The sequence below is a fragment of the Nyctereutes procyonoides genome, unplaced genomic scaffold (assembly GCF_905146905.1).
Source record: "Nyctereutes procyonoides isolate TBG_1078 unplaced genomic scaffold, NYPRO_anot_genome, whole genome shotgun sequence".
Lineage (NCBI taxonomy): Eukaryota > Metazoa > Chordata > Mammalia > Carnivora > Canidae > Nyctereutes > Nyctereutes procyonoides.
In genome coordinates this window covers 1,669,411-1,688,017 of record NW_026575155.1, presented here as the reverse complement: position 1 = coordinate 1,688,017, position 18,607 = coordinate 1,669,411, and the positions used below count along the sequence as shown (strand labels likewise).

The window sequence follows — 18,607 nt, the reverse complement described above, 5'->3', positions numbered from 1 at the left end:
AATATCCCAGAAGAGCTAAGGTAAGTAGCTCTTTTAAAGTGATTACTTTTCTCCAATGCAACAACAGGAGAGTTGAGTAAGCTTTCCAGGTGTCAGGGGTGTTACTGCTACTGCTTTCTCCTTTTCATATTGAAACATAATCCTCTGTATCATTAAGACCAATTTCCATGCTTACCCTCCTGGTACTATTAAGAGAAAAAGAATAGCCATAAGTAGTTATTTTCTTGCTTGCATCACTTTTAATTGGTCTTGTCCATTGGAAGCCCCACAAATCACACATCTGATGCTGCCTGTATAATGGAGATGGTAGTTGTCTACCTCTACCTGCTTCCTCCTAGAAAGAGTAGTGGTGGACAGAAGATTACTTACATATTCTGAGAATTTTCTATCACTGTAAGCGGTGTGTGTGTGTGTATGTGTTGTGTGTGTGTGTGTGTATAAGTGTGCATGTGTATGTGATTGGATGTATCGATCAGTACATCGGTCAGTAGGGAAGATAATGAGTGTGGTTTAGCCATTTTTGTGCTCACTGATGCAGGAAGACAGAACTTTCTTACAAGCTGAAGAATGTTTACCCTCTGCTGAACTTATTTACCTAGATGTTAGCTAGAAATAAAACTGACAAACTAAGATATGAATGTGCGATTGGCTGTAACTTAACTTCAGAAGTAACATCTCACTACTCTTGTTATATCCTAGGCATTATAAACAAATATCTGAGTCTAAATTGCACTCGGGGACATGAACACCAGAAGGCAGGGATCATTTGTAGCCATTACAGAAGCTTCCTATCACACCTGACATCTCTTTATTCAACAACTCTGTCTCCACAGACTCTGTGGACTCCTTTGCATCTTTCCTTTGTAAGCTGATTCTCTTAGAAGTTCACCCAATTTAAAGCCATAGCTCCCCAAAGAGGGGAATAGACTAAGTGAACTGGTAGGATGAATGTGTCTTTAATCCCTCTCTAGTGAGCCTCTTAAAACTGTGTGTGTGGACAATTATGCTTTTATTAAGGGAGATTTGGCAGCAAATTCTCTAGAAAGGCCTATCCTCAGCCTGCCCAGACAAAGGCAAGGGATATAGACACATGCGTTGGCCTGCTCAATATTGTAATGAGATGCTGTAAGTGCTTTGATAGATTCCCGAAAATTCTTTTGGTGGTATCATCAATAACTGATTATTCTCAAGATCTAATTAAATATTCAAGACCCATCAACTTCTAATGTAATATTATTCTTAAATTTAAAGGCTGTTATGAGAATATCTAGTGTGGGGATCCCTGGGTGGCGCAGCGGTTTGGCGCCTGCCTTTGGCCCAGGGCGCGATCCTGGAGACTCGGGATCGAATCCCACGTCGGGCTCCCGGTGCATGGAGCCTGCTTCTCCCTCTGCCTGTGTCTCTGCCTCTCTCTCTCTCTCTCTCTCTGTGTGACTATCATAAATAAATAAAAATTTAAAAAAAAAAAAAAAAAAAGAATATCTAGTGTGTTATGGACTGAATATTTGTGTCCCCCCCAAAAAAAATCTTATTTTAAACCCTACCTCCCAATATGATTGTATTTGAAGATAAGGCCTTTGAGAAGTAAAGAGAGTTAGATGGACATGGAGGTAGGCACCTCATGATGGAATTGGTACCCTCATGATGGGATAAGAAGAGACACTGGAGAGCTTCTCTCTCTCCTCACTCCTTGCATGTACACAAAGATGAGGTCATATGAGCTCAACAGTGCATAGCAGCCACCTAAGTCAAGAGAAGAGATCTCGCAATGAAACCTGCCTTGATCTTGGACTTCTAGTATCCAGAACTGTGAGAAATAGAAATCTGATGTTTAAGCCACCCAGTCTGTGGTGTTTTGGTATGGTGGTCCAAGCTAATACATAATGTCTAAATGAAAATAAGAAATGCTGGCAGATTTAGCAGGGAAATCCATACCACACTTATCATCTTGACCCAAACAATTAAGGTAATTGTCAAAGGATTAATATAAATTATTTATGGAAATACCACCATGTACATATTCCATTTTACTCATTCAACTTTATTCACATAGCCATTGATATTATTAAGTATTTCAAGTGTAAGCATTTTTAGTTGAAATGGCATTTATTGGTTCAAATTATAAGCTACTGAAAACATTTTATACTACTTGTGTTTGATATATTCTCTATACATCTTAATATAATAAATTCACCAAAGTTCAAAGGAAACAAAAGAGAATTGATTCAAAAGAGTAATCATGAATGCTTACACTTTTCACCTAGGTGTGTGTGTGTGTGTGTGTGTGTGTGTGTGACTTTAATCCTGAAAGCATGTGATTAAAAGCTGTAGCATATATATATGATACCCATTGATTATTTCAAAAAATTAGAAGTATTATTATTCTGTCCACACCTACCCAGCAATCATTGTCCATGCCACCTTCCTGAATATATATATAAAGGTGAGCTGCACGTAGTGGCTTGAGTTTTAGTGACAGCTACAGGAAAAAGGATAAAGACAAGAAGGGCTAAAAGCCCAACAGAAGGCTATAAAATAAGCTTGAGAGGGCAACAACTGGTTGGTTGGTTTGTTCACCACTATATCCTCAGGGCTTAGAATAGTGCCTGGTGTACACCTGCTGCACAGTAATATATAAGTTGAATTGAGATTTTCCCCTTGTTCCCACGATACAGTAGTTGGGATAGGGGCCAAATCTGAAAGGACAGCATAATAGCAAACTAACATTTAAGTACCTATTATGTTTTATTTTTTTTTTAAAGAACTGCTTATAAACAACTTTGCAGCCCTCTTCTTTTTTATTTTATTTTATTTTATTTATTTATGATAGTCACAGAGAGAGAGAGAGGCAGAGACACAGGCAGAGGGAGAAGCAGGCTCCATGCACCGGGAGCCCGACGTGGGATTCGATCCCGGGTCTCCAGGATCGCGCCCTGGGCCAAAGGCAGGCGCCAAACCGCTGCGCCACCCAGGGATCCCTATGTTTTAAATACTAATATGCAAAACCAAATTAGTTAAGATCCTAGTCTTTTTTTATTAAAGATTTTATTTCTTTATTTGAGAAAGAGAAAGAGAGAGAGAAAGGACTAGTGGGGAGAGTGGCAGAGGGAGAAGCAGACTCCCTACTGGGAGTGGATTAGGAGCTCAGGGCTCCATCCCAGGACCCTGAGGTAATGACTTGAGCTGGAGGCAAATACTTAACTGACTAAACCACCCAGGCATTCCAAGATTCTGGTCTTCAAAATATGTTTTAATCATACTACTTTCCAACATCAGTTGATATTGTTCTTCATATTTTAGACATATCTTGGTGAAACTTTTGTTTTTATTGTGCCTCATACCAGCATTCACAATCAAAAGGTATTCTGCTAATAACAGAATGCTTCAGTGAGTGGGAGCATTTAAAGAAGAAGAAGAAGGAGAAGAAAGAAGGAGGAAGAAGAAGAAGGAAAAGGAAGATGAAGAGGAAAAAGAACAAGAAGAAGAAGAAAGAAGAGGAAGAAAAAGAAGAGGGAGAGGAAGGGGGAGGGGAAAGAAATTTGGATGACTAGACTTTCATTAAGAATCTTTAAGAGGGGGTCCCTGGGTGGCTTAGCAGTTTAGCACCTGCCTTGGGCCCAGGACGTGATCCTGGAGTCCCAGGATGGAGTCCCAAATTGGACTCTGTTCATGGAGCCTGCTTCTCCCTCTGCCTGTGTCTCTGCCTCTCTCTCTCTCTGTGGCTCTCATGAATAAATAAATAAATAAATAAATAAATAAATAAATAAATATAAATAAATATTAAAAAAAATCTTTAAGAACTCTCGGATCTACTGATGAGACACAAACCTAATGTTTGTCATAAACCTGTTTATGACTTCTCTTTAAACTTACCTTAATTAGAAAAAATTGAATAACTTACGTTAATTCAAAATGAGTTGTTCTACACCTTCCTTATTTTTTTGCACCAGGTTAGTCTCTGCTTTTGTCCCCCTAATCCCCCCCCCCAAAAAAAGGGAAAAATTGATTTTCTGACAGATTGAGGTTTATATGCTTTCTATAATAGAATCTCAAATTCTCATGAAAATAGTTGAGACTTCCTTAATAAACTGAAACGAGTCAATACACAGCTTCAAAGCGACCCTTAAAATGGGATTTGGAAGTCATTTATTCTGACTGGCCAGTAACTCCAGAAAGCCAGTGGGGGGAAAAAAATGCTAAGCTTTCGCCAAATATAATTGAAAGATGAAATTGATTAAATAGTGTTTCCAGAGACAATAAATGTAAGAAACAGGTTCCAGTCAAAGACCGGCAGTGTGTGGTCTTCTTCAACTTCCTTCCTTTTAACTTTTGGCCTCCATTAATTCTTGGAATGAAGATCACTGTTCTCCATGCTGCTGGCACTGGATGCAATGTGGTGATTTAATGAAAATAAAGTTGCAAAAGATGGTAGTTTATGTTTAGATTTAACGGTTTATGTTTAGACTTCAGGATTGAACCATTGGTTTCTTCATCCATTCATTATACATTCTCAACTTGTAACCTGGCCCAGAGGCTCTTGCCCCAGGCTACTTTCCCCACCCAATCCACTTCTGTGCTTCTTTGCCTCCTTACCATTTAGCCACACTTCTGTCACTTTATCTGTCATCACATTCATGATTATTTGCTCATCTCCTTATGTGTGACCACAACTGTTGGAATGGGAGAACCTTGAAAATTTTTATCTGTTTTTGTCACATTCTTCCCCTCTAGAGTAGTGCCTAGCACATGCAAATGTTCAAAAATGGCACATGTGTAAAGTAAAAAATAAATCGACTCATGCATCTATCAGTTAATTTATGACCAGAAACATCAAATAATCAAAATACTCCTCTGAGAATATTGCTATCATCCATCACTTGTGGAGTCCAAAAGCAGTCCAATAGATGTTGCGTATGTGATAAATATGGCTATCTATACATTTTAATACACTAATATTTGGCATTCTAAAAGCAAATTTTGAAGGTAGGCAATTAAACTTAATTTTATTCTTCAGTAACCAGTATGTTACATTTTATCTCCAAGGCTTCACATCTTGTCTACATAGAAACAGAACATAGAGAGTGGGACCTATGTTTAGAATGATCTATTCCCTGGCCACTTGAGTCATTTAAACACCTTTTAACAGCCATTTGATTTGTTTTTGTTCTGTTTAGCTTTTCATATCACACATCAAAAACTTTTAAAAACACAAAAACACGTTGACTGGGAATCAGATAACTAAACTCCTGAATTAGTCCTTAATAATTTCAAATTTTAGTTCTTTAGAATTTTAATTTTTATTAACAGAGAAAGTAATTTTTTGCTCAATTTGTTTTCATTCAATGTGAAAATAAATATTATCCTTAAATACTTGCCAGTGAATTTGTGTCAATCCTACATACCATCAATCAGGCAAAAATTTTTAACAACTCCATAAAATACCACTGATAAATTAGTCGGCTTTCTAAAAACTGGTTCACAGAAAGACTTTTCCCAAAATGGAAACATAGCACATATAATTTTGTTTCTAAGATATATAGGAAAGTAGCAACATGCTATTTTTAGACTTAATGTTTTGCCACTTAACACAGCCCTCTGAATTTTCTGCTTCTCAAACATGTACCTTAAATAGAGGTATTTTTGACCAAAAAAAAAAAAAAGAAGAACATTTGGCATAAAAATGTTCCTCTAAACTTGAATTGTTGAGGTAAAATGTAGAAATGGACTGATTATCTATAGCCCACAGAGCCTTTTTCTCCCTGCTGAAGAAAAACTAATGATCAGGACTGTTCTATTTTCTACAGAGGCACTTTCCCTGGACACTGCCAGCTTCAATGCCCTGCTCACTGTCTTCAATGCCTCAAGTTCCTACCTTCTAAAATGGGTGCATTCCCAAAACGCACTGGTAAAACGGCTTACATTTTATTATCACCCTCGGAAAAGAATTTAAGAATCATGCATTACAATTTGTCATTTTATGGGTAAACTAGAAACTTCAGTTAATTAAAAAAAAAAGAGTTTGAAATTATACCATTTTAGAAATTTATTAGTTTCTCAAGGCTACTGTAGCAAATTACTCCAAACCATCTGGCTTAAAACAACAGGAATTTATTCTTTCACAGTTCTAGAGACCAGAAGTCCAAAATCAACAAATCGACAGGGACATGGTCCCTCTGGGGGCTCAGTCTGGGCAAGCCGACTTCAGCTTCTGGCTGCCGACTTCCTAGACTCAGGGCCACATGGCTTCCTTTCTTCTCCTGTCTTCTTATCCTGTGTGTGTGTGTGTGTGTGTGTGTGTGTGTGTGTGTTTTCTAGATGTCTTTTACAAGACACTTGTTAAAGGATTTAGGGTGCATCCACATAATCCAGGATGATCTCCTCATACCCTTACCTTGATTACATCTGTAAAACTCTTTTTCCAAATGAGGAAACATTCACAAGTTCCAGAGATAAGGACACAGACACATCTTTTCCAAGGCCACCATTTGGCCCACTCTAGGTCCAGATGGGAAGTGTAGGTAGTGACAGTCATGGTCAGATTTAGGCACATTTCTGTAGCAGCTTTATCTCCTCTGGGTGCTTTCAGATATTGTCCCAGTTTATCACTAATCTAGCCCCCTCATTTTATATGGAAGATGGAAACTGGAAGAATTACCTCAGAGGGTTCACGGTGCTAACTAATGACAAAGCCAGATGACTACAAAGTCACTTTATTATTATTATCATTATTATTATTATTACTATTATATAACTATCATTTAGTTTGTTTGCTTAACAAATTTACATATTGGTGCAGATATTTTTTCTTTATATCTGCGAGTCTATAGTCATCTCCTAGAAGAGTTTTCCCTTAGCATTTTGGGAACAGCTGCTATGGAAAAAATTTTTGAATTTTGGTTAGAGTTCTTATTTATTTATATATTTATTGGAGAGAGCAAGAAAGAGAGCAAGAGGAGGGAGTAGCAGAGTGGGAGGGAGAGGGACAAGCAGACATCACGCTGAGCGCAAAGCCCACGCTGAGTCCAGAGCCCTATGTGAGGCTTGGTCCCAGGACCCTAAGATCATGACCTGACCCTAAACCAAGAGTTGGACTCCTTGCTTACTGAACCACCCAGATGCTCCAAATTTTGCTTCAAAACAAGAAGTCAGGGTACCCACTAGCTTAATCAGTGCAGTGTGCAACCTTTGATCTCAGGGTTGTGGGTTAGAGCCCCACATTGGGTGTAAATATTCCTAAATATATCTATATCTATCTATCTATCATCTATCTATCTATCTATCTATCTATCTATCTATCTATCTATCTACATATATATGTATATACTTATACTTTACTATTCTTATATATATATAAAGGAATAATATATATTAGGAATATATATATCCTATATATATTAGGAATATTATATATATATGTTTAAAAAATAAAAATAAATAAGAAGTCACACCATCTGTTCATATCAGTAGTAATAGTCAATGTATAATAGGCTCTGGCTATGGGCTGGGTGTGACATTTTATGTGTATTACCGCATTTAAGCACAGTGTATACAGTGGTTGATATCTGGCCCAGCTACCCGATAATTCTGAGTTTGGATTCAGCTGCACCACTTACTCATAGGAGTCCTTTGACAAAACTTTCTAATTCTCATTTCCTAATCTGAAAATCGGAGTTAACACTTGACCTTCTCTCATTAACTTATACTCAAACATAAAAGAGGGTGACACCTACAGTCTTTAAAAGAGTGTGTGGGTATTTGTGCATCCTCCATCCAGTGTGTATGTTCTTTTGGACAGAAAACGCTTTTTTTCTACAATTTCCTCATTCAGAATGAGATATTTCCTCTCATTTTTAACATTTCTAGAGGGTGTCTTATATCTGTGTGTGTGTGTGTAATGACATTTATAATAGTTAAATACTTGCCATATTCTGCACCCTTTCTCTGCCCCTACCATCATCATCCTTCCACCATGACACTCCTTTTGAAATAAAACCACACAACGATTTTAATTTTAGACAACGTTCTTTGGAACCAAAGAATGACTAATAATACTGTCCCAAGGACACAGCAATGGGGTTTTTCATCCTGGAATAAATGCCCCTTCCAAATCAAGGTAAAAACACTTCCCCAAAAATCTTCTGCCTCAACCCTTACCACAGTACCACATGTGCTAGGAAAGTCAAGTCTCTGCTAACATTTCTCCACCATTAACAAGAATTGCCAAGACTCAGTCTCAAAGGTTCTGCTGCCTGTGCAAGTTGTCATGCAGTTCTTCTCCGTCTTAAAAGATCCTTAAGAATGAAGTCTCTATAACGCCTAAATAGAGAACCCATTTTAATCGGTTCCCTTTTGTTGAGTCCTTCACAAACACGCCTTTGAGCAATTTTAGTTGGTTTGCATGTTTTGCTGTGACCGGATTTTGAAAACTGGAAGAAAGGGAAAAAGTAACTCATGATAATGGCAGAGAGCATAGCTGTGAGGAAGTCTCCCAGAGGACCCAGAAAAGATCGTGAGAGCTTTATTTCACATAACGTCTTTATGGATGGCTGTGAAAAGGGAGCAAACTACTCACTAATTACTTTCATCAGAGGCATGATGCAAATACCATTGGGGGAGATGATAATAAAAAGGAGAATATAAATGCTTAAAGCCCAGATTGAAAAAAAAAAAAAAACTTCAAAGTTCAAAAATGTATGAAAAACTAGGGTCTGGAAAGTAAAAACAAAAACAAGCACCACAACAAGAAACAACAACACTGGTCCTAGCATTAAGTGATTATGTGACTATTTAAAAGGAAAAGAAAGAGTTCAGATGGTTTTAAATCAGAACAAAAAGTTATAGGATAAAATTGTGGAAGGAAAATTTGGTCAGATTATCAGAAAAAATGTTTCCTAGCAGCAAAATCCATTAAGACGGAGAATAATTTCCCCAGAGAGTTGAAGCCCCTTCATTTGATTATTTTTAAATTAGACTAGACAAACCACCGGGAAACTAGTCCAGCATTTAATCCATCCTGAGTTGGCAGAGAAAGGCATGCAAGATGATCTAATAACTTAATCCACAATGTATTCCTAAAACTTGTATTAAACATGACTAACCACTTGTTTTGTTCATATTTCCATTTGCCTCCCAGAAACTGAAACTGGCAAATATACGTTTGTAAAACTATTTAACACATGGAGTGCATTAAGGGTGCGCTCCAGGAACAGCACTTTATCAGGCACCAGGGCACAGACAGGCTCATCCTTCCATGGCAGAGATGACTAAAGAATAAAGGGTGTAGGAAAGCAGAGCTAGAATCGCCTCCCACCAACAACTACACAGCTCTTGGTGAGGCAGGTCCAAACACCCTCACACAGTTAACAAGGTGTGGCATTGGCTGAAGCTCACATACTTCAATGGCTTCCACCTCCACATGTCCACACTCACCAAAGCCATTCTCACCTTCTAGACCTTCAAGTATGCAGCGCCCTGACCTCTGTTCACTCCTACCGTTAGTTCTGCTTAGAGTACATGTCAGTCCTCCATCTACACTTTGGCAAGACAAACATGGTCAGCACTTCTGTGGAGAGTATACACTAAACCCAGAGGTATAAGTGAGGCACCATCTTATATGCTCCCGCAACCTTCTCTGATCAAAACATTTGTCCGGGGACGCCTGGGTGACTCAGCCATTGAGATCTACCTTTGGCTCAGGGCGTAATCCTGGGGGTCCTGGGATCGAGTCCCATATCAGGCTCCCTGTGAGGAGCCTGCTTCTCCCTCTAACTATGTCTCTGCCTCTCTCTCTGTGTCTCTCGTGAATAAATATTTTTTAAAAAGTTGTCAACATTATATTGTAATTATTCACTTACTTGTCATTGTCACTCTTCTAGACTGTATCACCATTCTCTTGTCTCCTATTCTACCACCTTCTAGCTCAGTGTATGATGTGTAAGCATTTTAAAAGCATTTCCTGAATGGGCGTAGATAAACCATCTTTTGCCAAAATAATGCTGTGTAACAAACTACCCTAAATGAATGGCTTGCAACAATCAAGTTCTTGTGCCTGTTGGTCAGCTGGAAGTTGGCTGATTAAACAGCTGGACTTGGTTAAACTTGGCACTAACCTGCAGGCTGGAGCTCTATTCCATGTGTTTCTAATCCTCCCTGGATCAATGGGTCAGCCAGGGTGTGTTCTAATTGCAATGGCAGAAATGCAAGAGGTGAAAGCATAAATGGGCAATGCTACTATAAGTCCAGATTTAGAACTGCCACAGCAATTTCTACTCATGTTCCAGTGACCAAAGCAAGTCACATAGCAGGATCCAGCATGATGGGGCAGAAAAATATACACCACTATTAGTGAGAAGTGTGAAGACCCATGGCAAAGAGAAAATGATAGTAGGAAAAGTGAAGAATTGAAAATAACAATCAAATTATCTATAATATAAATGAATAATTGTGGTACAATTAAACATCAAGTTATAACCATAGTTGAATAGCAGCTTCTTCTTCCTGATTTTAATAAGCTAGAATGCCCAATAAGAAAATAAATATTATCTGATATGTTTTTATGAGTCAATAGATTTATTCTCTATATGTATTAAGTAAGAGTAGAGTGTTATATATAACACAAGACGGTTTTAAGTGCTTAACAAAATGATAAAGGCTACTAATAATTATTCTGTTTTAGCCCTTATGTGACACAAAACTCACTTGTCATTTGATACACTTCTGTGGAAACCAGGAAGTAGCTTATGGTTTGCTTTTATATCATTCAGAAAAATAGAAAAAGGAAGACATTTAGCAAATTGGTTTACTTTTTAAAGCAAGTTGAACCAAGTTAAATATCTTCAATGTGATTGTCAATAAAGTGATTCTAGGGTTTTATAAGATAACACTAAAAAAAAAAACATCAGAAGATTGCTTTTGAGATTGCTCTGTAGAAAAAACTAGGTAAGAATATGGTTCGGTGGAAAGACCACGTGTCCTCACTGGTTTCATTCTACAGTAAACTTACCTGTTGAATTAGTTGCAGAATAATATAGAGATTAATCATGACCATTGGAGACATGGACCTAAGTCAAGCTATCCAACTTCTCTAAGCCTCAGAAGATAATAGCTCCATCTGCCTCTTATCATTGTGAGGGTTCAGTGATAATCAGTGAGATTAAAAAGCAAGACTCATCTCCTCCTCATTATTTCTGTTCTAGCACTTAGCATAGTGCCTGGCTAATAGTATACCTATAGGTAATAGTCACTGAATGGCCTGACCACTTTCCCTCAGATTTCTGTTGAAAGCCCATTGAAGGTTCCGATTAAGTTGCTATTATAATTTATCTTCTAAACAGGGACATTTTTAAGAGCAAAAAAGATTACTATTAAGAATTATGATGGGACAACAGGCATAAAGCACATCACTCCAGGCAATCAAGGCATTTTGTAAACCCTAGTTCACAGTATTGCCTATAAATTGTAACTGTTTATGCCCATATGTCAAATCAAATTCAATGCGTCTTAAATTTTGCTACTCCTGCTCTCTCAAAATGTTTTTTAGTCCACTTATATATTGATTGTTCACATATTAATTTTATTTTTCCTGAGTCTTAATCCCAGAAACTTCTACAGAAACATTTTGACTTTCTGTACAACATGATTTTTTTTTTTACCTGAATTGTGTCTTCTCAAAATTCACATGTTAAACTCTTAACTCCCAGTACCTCAGAATGTGATGGAATTTAGAAATGGGAACTTTGAGGAGCTGAGATAAAGTGAGGTCATATGATGGGTGGGCTCTGATTCAATATAACTGGTTGTCCTATAAGAGATTAGGACACAGGCACACAAGGAGGGAAGACATGTGAAGGGAGAGGGAGACGACAGCCATTTATAAACCAAAGAGAAAATCTCAGAAGAAACTAATCCCATAGAAATCTTGATCTTGGACGTATAGCCTCCAAGACTGTGACAAGATAAATTTCTGTTTTTTAAGCCATCCAGTCTATGGTACTTCATATGGCAGCCCTAGGAAACTAATACAATGGTACAAATTCATTAAGTGTTTGTATTTCTTTGCAGCCACAAAACCCATGGCCTCAACAGGTCATTTTTCAATCACTTACATAGCTTCTCCAGTAGTCTTGCTTTATCCAGTTTCTCTTCCCTCTGATGGGTGTTTCATAGTACCTCTATTTTATTATTTCTAAAATCACTCAGCATTTCTACTATACCTGAAATAATTTCCCCAAGATCAGTTTTGAATTCTTCAAACAAAACACCAACGGTTCAATCTACCAATCCAATTTTACGTACTCAGTGGCATTTTTCCTTATGTTCCATGATACATTATTTATATCATTTAGCGTAGGTTCTGTTCCATGCCTCATGGACATCATACCTGTGTTGTCTGTATTTTCTGACTGTCACTTACTTCTGGTATACCTACTTAGCTTTTCATTTTTATCAGTTTACTCAGAGTATTTTAATATTCTATATTATATATTTGGTGTGCGTGTAGGGGGAAAATCTCGATGGGGAAGAAATACTCACATTGCATTTTCACTACCTCCAGGAGATAAAATATACCTATATACTCTTTATTACCAATAGTTACCTATAGTAGCCATCAGAATGTTTAACAAAAGAAACTTTATATCAGAATCAGAACTTACGGGCTAATGGTTCTTCTATAAATGTTTGCTGAATGGTGTTCAGAGAATTATCAGATGGCAGTTTAAAATTTCCTCTAGAAGTCCAAAGTAAGTGGGCTTGGATTGTGTGCAAAAGGGTATGAAATACCTCATCCAATCAGAGCAACATTGAGACGAATATATTTAGCTAGTAGTTTTTTTAACCTGGTATAAGGAGGAGTAAAACAGTAGTTGATAGTGTTTTGCTTAGCTGTGGGCCTTCAGATGTGGTTTCCTTGTCATCTGATAGACTTATTAATGTAGCAAATTGCATACATTTTCAAAAATATGTAATTAAACTAGTAAGTATATGTATGCATACATAAGTTACCAATAATGTTATTCGTTGCTTGATAATAACACTAAATTTGATTCTGATTTCAGTATTTAAAACATTTTCATTTTTTGCCATCTTCAAATAATCCATGTGCCCATTTCATTTATAAAAGTAATACCAGTAATGGCAGATATAAGATGAAATATAATATGGTGATGTATTATTCAAATCCGTTTTTAAATATTGGAGGAAACACAGATTTTTCACACCATTGATAGATGTTTTCCTTTTTGCTGTTCCCTTTTGTTGCATTTTGCTTTCCTTTGTTTTGTTTTCTGTTTTGTTTTAGAGTTATAACAAGCCAATTAAAAAGATGGTTCTATTTCTTTGGCCTCATACATGCATAAATGTAAGGGCTTTCACTTGATTGCTTCAAGAACTTACTGTTCTATTAAAAAAATTTAAAACCCACAATCTCAACTAAGTTCATTCTTTTTATTTTTTTAATACCTGGCAATATTCTAAATCTAAAATCCAATTAAAAGTTTATTTTGCAATTCTTAACTGACAACATTAATGAAGGAATTGAACCCATTTCTATGATCATGGCTTACATTAGAGGTTGAAATTAGAGCATTGGGAAATACACAATGAATGTTAACAAAAATATTAACAGGATGCCTGGGTGACTCAGTGGTGGAGCGCCTGCCTTAGGCCCAGGGTGTGATCCTGAAGTCCCGGGATCGAGTCCCACGTCAGGCTCCCTGCATGGAACCTGCTTCTCCCTCTGCCTGTGTCTCTGCCTCTCTCTCTCTCTCTGTCTCTCATGAATAAATAAATAAAATCTTTAAAAAACAGAACAAAACAAAAACAAAAGTATTAAAAAGAAAACTAGTATAGTTCTATTACTATCAGAAGATATGACTTTATTTAAAACAATTTTTTTATTGGAGTTCAATTTGCCAACATGTAGCATAACACCCAGTGAAGATATGAAGCAGAAAAGAATATTAAAGAAAAAGATTACTGCATAAGAGCACAATATTAACTGAGAATAAGTACCAATTCTCAGCTTTTATGCACCTAATAACATAGAAGCAAAGCATGTTCAGTACAAACTGAAGAACTAGGTAAAAAGATAAACAAATCTACCATCTGGGTAAAATGAAGTGACTTAGTTCTCTGGTAATTAAAAACTGGTATAAAATTTACTAAATATAGAGAAATCAAACAATGTAAATGAAATGCTTGATGGATGAGGATTACATACAACTCTGCACCAATGATTTCAGAATATATATTCTGCTCTAGGGCACATGGACCATTTTAAAGCTTTACTATTTATACTACTACAAGACATAAAACAGGAAAAGAAGAGATATTCTGTTAATTCTTCTTAGATGATATCATTACATATGTACAAAATTCATAGAAACAGTCATAAATTGTGAGAATTAATGAGTTTATCAAATTTTGCAGATACAAAGTTAGTATATCAAAGTCAAATACATTATACATCAGTAATAATGTATTATCAGTAGAATTGTAAAGTTTTGTCAATAATATGAATATAAAGTGCTTAGAAATGAATCAAAGATATACAATACATTTATAAAGAAAATTAGATAGCTAATTGGATTATGCTAAAGGAAACCTAAATAAATGAAGAGTTAGACTGTCGATGAAAGAATAATTGCTGCTCTAATTAATAGAATCAATGGCATCCAAACAAAACACAAGAGTTGGCAGGGGTTGTTTTTGGGAAATAATTAGAAATTTATATTAAAGAACAAAAGTCAAGTATAGCCCAGGCTTTTGAAGAAGCATAAACCGAAGGAGCTTAGTACACCAGATAGATGGGCAGGGATAGATATATGAAAAACAGAGCAGAGATTCCAGAAATAAACTCTTGCATAGGAGAATATTTTAATTTTTGACAAGAGAGCAGTTTATATCACAGGAAAAATAAACTTCTCAACAAGTGATGTTTAGACAATCATACATGTTGAAAACATTTCTATCTATCCATCTATTTATTTATATCTGTAGGTATATAGGTATTCATACCTATGTCTGTACCTATTCTATATTGATATTATAACTAGATACCCCTCCTATCGTACTTTAATCAATTCCAAGTTTACAAAAGGCTTACCTGTAAGAGACAGAAAGAAAAGCTTTTAGTGGAAATTACAGAAAAGTCACTTTATGACCCAGGAACAAAATTAGACCCTTGTCTAATTTTTAGACAAGGCATGGAGAGAAGACCATAAAGTAGAAACCTAATCGATTCAGCTACAAAAGTTACCATAAAAAATGAAAGACAAGTTAAAAGGGAAAGGAGTTATGTGCATAGTTTATAAATGAGAGCACATAAAGAATGTATAAAGAATCATAAATATATAATGATCCTAACAGAACAATATGAAAATTGAAAAATGACCAGAAGGAAAGATAGCAAAAGACTTGAGTAGATATTTATTAGCAGAAGAAATGAAATTGGCTCACCAGGGCATGATCCTGGAGTCCCAGGATCGAGTCCCGCATCTGGCTCCCTGCAAGGAGCCTGCTTCTCCCTCTGCTTATGTCTTTGCCTCTGTGTGTGTGTGTGTGTGTGTGTGTGTGTGTCTCATGAATAAATAAATAAAATCTTAAAAAAAAAGAAAAGAAAAGAAATTGTCCCAGAAACATTTATAAGGGCAAAATCAGTTATGATGAGGTAAATACAAATTAATATCACAATGAGTTGGGATTTCACACCTACCAGATACTAAATATTCTGCCAAAGTATATGTGACAAAGTAGACCACCCAGTATAATTATAACCTTCTGATGAACGTGTACGTCAATACAATCATTTGGAAAACAATTTACAACTGTTAAGTTGAAGAAACACATACCATCAATGGCAAAGGCAGTGGTATTCACCAAATATTCATCTGCTTTACCAAATTTCCTGCTACGTTTTTTTTTTTTCGAGGGAGCTGTGAGCAAAAGAAACAGAAGTCATAGGAGATACAAAACCCATTAGCTCTCTTTGCTCTTGGGAAGAGCCTTGCTAAGTCTGGGTCTCTGCCTGACTGTGTGAACCTGAACACCATTCCTTTCCTATAGCACAGTTTATGTGACTGAGAATTAAAACTTAGTAGCATTAAGTCTCTGATATGTTGGGGCGATAGTTTTCCTATAGCAAGAGTCTAGCCTATTTTACCTAAAATACCCTGAGCTAACTAATTTCTCCCCTCAGCATACCTCAGAGCAGTGCTTAAAACTAAAGCTTACAACTTACTACAGACTCAAAAGATCCAGTGAGCCAAAACTAGCATCCCGTTTTTTTTAAAAAAAATAAAAAGAATAGAAGGGACTCCTGGGTGATTCAGTGGTTGAGCCTCTGCCTTTGCCTCAGGGCATGATCCCATAGTCTAAGATTCCAGTCCCACATAGGGATTCCTTCAGGAAGCCTGCTTCTCCCTCTGCCTGTGTCTCTGCCTCTCTCTGTCTCTCATGAATAAATAAATAAAGCCTTTAAAAAAATAGAAGAGTAGGATGGAATTTTTTTAAGTGCATTTTACTATTTTCTTTTTGTTTTAGTCTTATAAACATAACATAAAGGCACTCTCATGTACTCATACATGTACAAAGTATATTTATATATAAGAGTACTGAATAAGAGACATTTTCTAGATTCAAAAATATGAAAGCCAACGTCCTAAAGAACATGTAGAGACATCTGTGCACTAGAAATGTGCATGTGTAGAGACATCTTTGCACTAGAAAATATGTATCAGAATTTTCATAACATTGCAAAAGTAAAATCCTGAGAAAAAACACAAATTCATCTATAATACAGTGGATAAATATGTTGATAGACATGCATTGAATGGACTATAATTCAGACCTAAAATATTAATGAAGTATACACAAAATAATGTCAGTAAATCATAGTATCATAATGCTCAAAAAAAATCAAAATAGAATAAAACCCTACCTCCATAAAATAAAAAATCTTTAAAAGCCTGAATCATATATAGTTTGGGTAACCTAACATATATGAATAAAGCAAAAACAAAGGGAAAATGATGATAAGCACATTATTTAGGATTTGTTTACCTCTGAATTTTTCTTCATGTGGGGGAAAGATGATGGGATAAGGCAGGAGCCCACAGAGGACTTCAAAATTAATACCAATCAATTTTATTAAACTTAGGTTTTCCTTGTAAGCACTCAATATTTAATAACTATAATTTTTAAAAGAATACAAATGTCTGAAACTTTTTGCTACACAACCATAAGAAATTCAATTATCATTTCCTTAATTTTTTCAATTGTATAATTAGATTAATATTACTAACATCATAGTTGAGTTTTATAAAATAATTAGCATATAATACATTTCCAATAGATAAAAGAACAGATGCTATATTCGTTATTTGATAGCAAAAATCTACCCAGATCTTACCCCAAAATCTTAAAGAACTTTGTGTCTTCTCACCAGTGAAGCATTTAGAAGAGATGTACTGTTATATTGGCTATCTAATGGGTGTTGGTCAGAAGAAATACAAAAGAAGGAAAGAAGTCTCATTCCTAAACATTCCTTGAAGGGCAAAACATACGGTTTGATAGATTATACAGAGCTATAAACGAGGTCCTTTGGTTTTAAAAGTTTCTTAGTTAGCACATATCAAGATTACTCAGATATTATCACGTCACTGTGGAACACCTGAAACTAATGTAACATTGTCTCGACTATACTTCATCAAAAAAGAAAAAAATCACTCAGATAAATTCACCATCTTATAAAACTCTAAATGTAAAAATATACTTCACTGTAATATATATTGATTCTTTTTTAATAAAGGAGAATTCATAAATGTGAAGAAAAATATCTTCTGATTTGAAACCTGCATAAATTTCTACAGCCCACAAGGATTTTTCTAGCAATTTTCAGAGCTTAGTTTTGTTTCCACCAGGTAGAGCTTCTTTCCTTTGGCAACCAATGTTTCTATTCTGCAGCTGTCTTATCAGGCTGGCTTGTGCAGTAGAGAACAATATTTGAACCATAAAACACAACTATATTACCCGTCCTATAATGTAAGATTATTTTTTTTATGGTGAACGTAGGGGCTGGGAGCAATATATCTTCATATCCTTATTTTGACCACATCTTTATTTGCCACATGAAATTCAAACCATAAGTGAGCCCTAGATTCTTACATATTATTAAAATGTTGTCAGACTACCACATTACTGTGTTTTACTAGTTTATTGCCAACCTTATACACAATGCTTCCACACCCAGTGTTTATATATAGATTGATCATATGAACAAGGAACTTGCCCAGATGTCGCAAGCAATTGGTCATTTGTATTCAAAGAGGCAATTGTTTCCACTATTTAAAATTGCTTTTTCCAGCATTTTTTTTTTTGTACTTGGGATGAGCAAAGATTCCCCTAAAGCACAATGTTTCAAATACATATAGTATCTCTCATCATTATGGTCTGATATAGATTATTTTTACTGCTCTAAAAATTCTTTGGGTTCCACTTATTCATCTCTACTCTCCACCCACCAACGACCATTTTAGTGTTTAAAGGGTAGATATCATTTGTACCCCTTACACTAGCTATGTTTATATGAAGAACACATCCAGTGGAAATA

The 18,607-nt window shown here is 36.0% G+C and overlaps 1 long non-coding RNA gene across 2 annotated transcripts in view; it reads right to left on the bottom strand.

Annotated features, from left to right (window-relative positions):
- Window positions 1–15,529, bottom strand: part of LOC129502100 (uncharacterized) — a 102,687-nt gene extending 87,158 nt beyond the window's left edge. For both annotated transcript variants that reach the window (XR_008662895.1, XR_008662896.1), the window contains exon 1: window positions 15,457–15,529. This is a non-coding gene — a long non-coding RNA (uncharacterized LOC129502100). The remainder of the gene's footprint in view (window positions 1–15,456) is intronic.
- Between the last annotated feature and the right edge of the window lie 3,078 nt (window positions 15,530–18,607).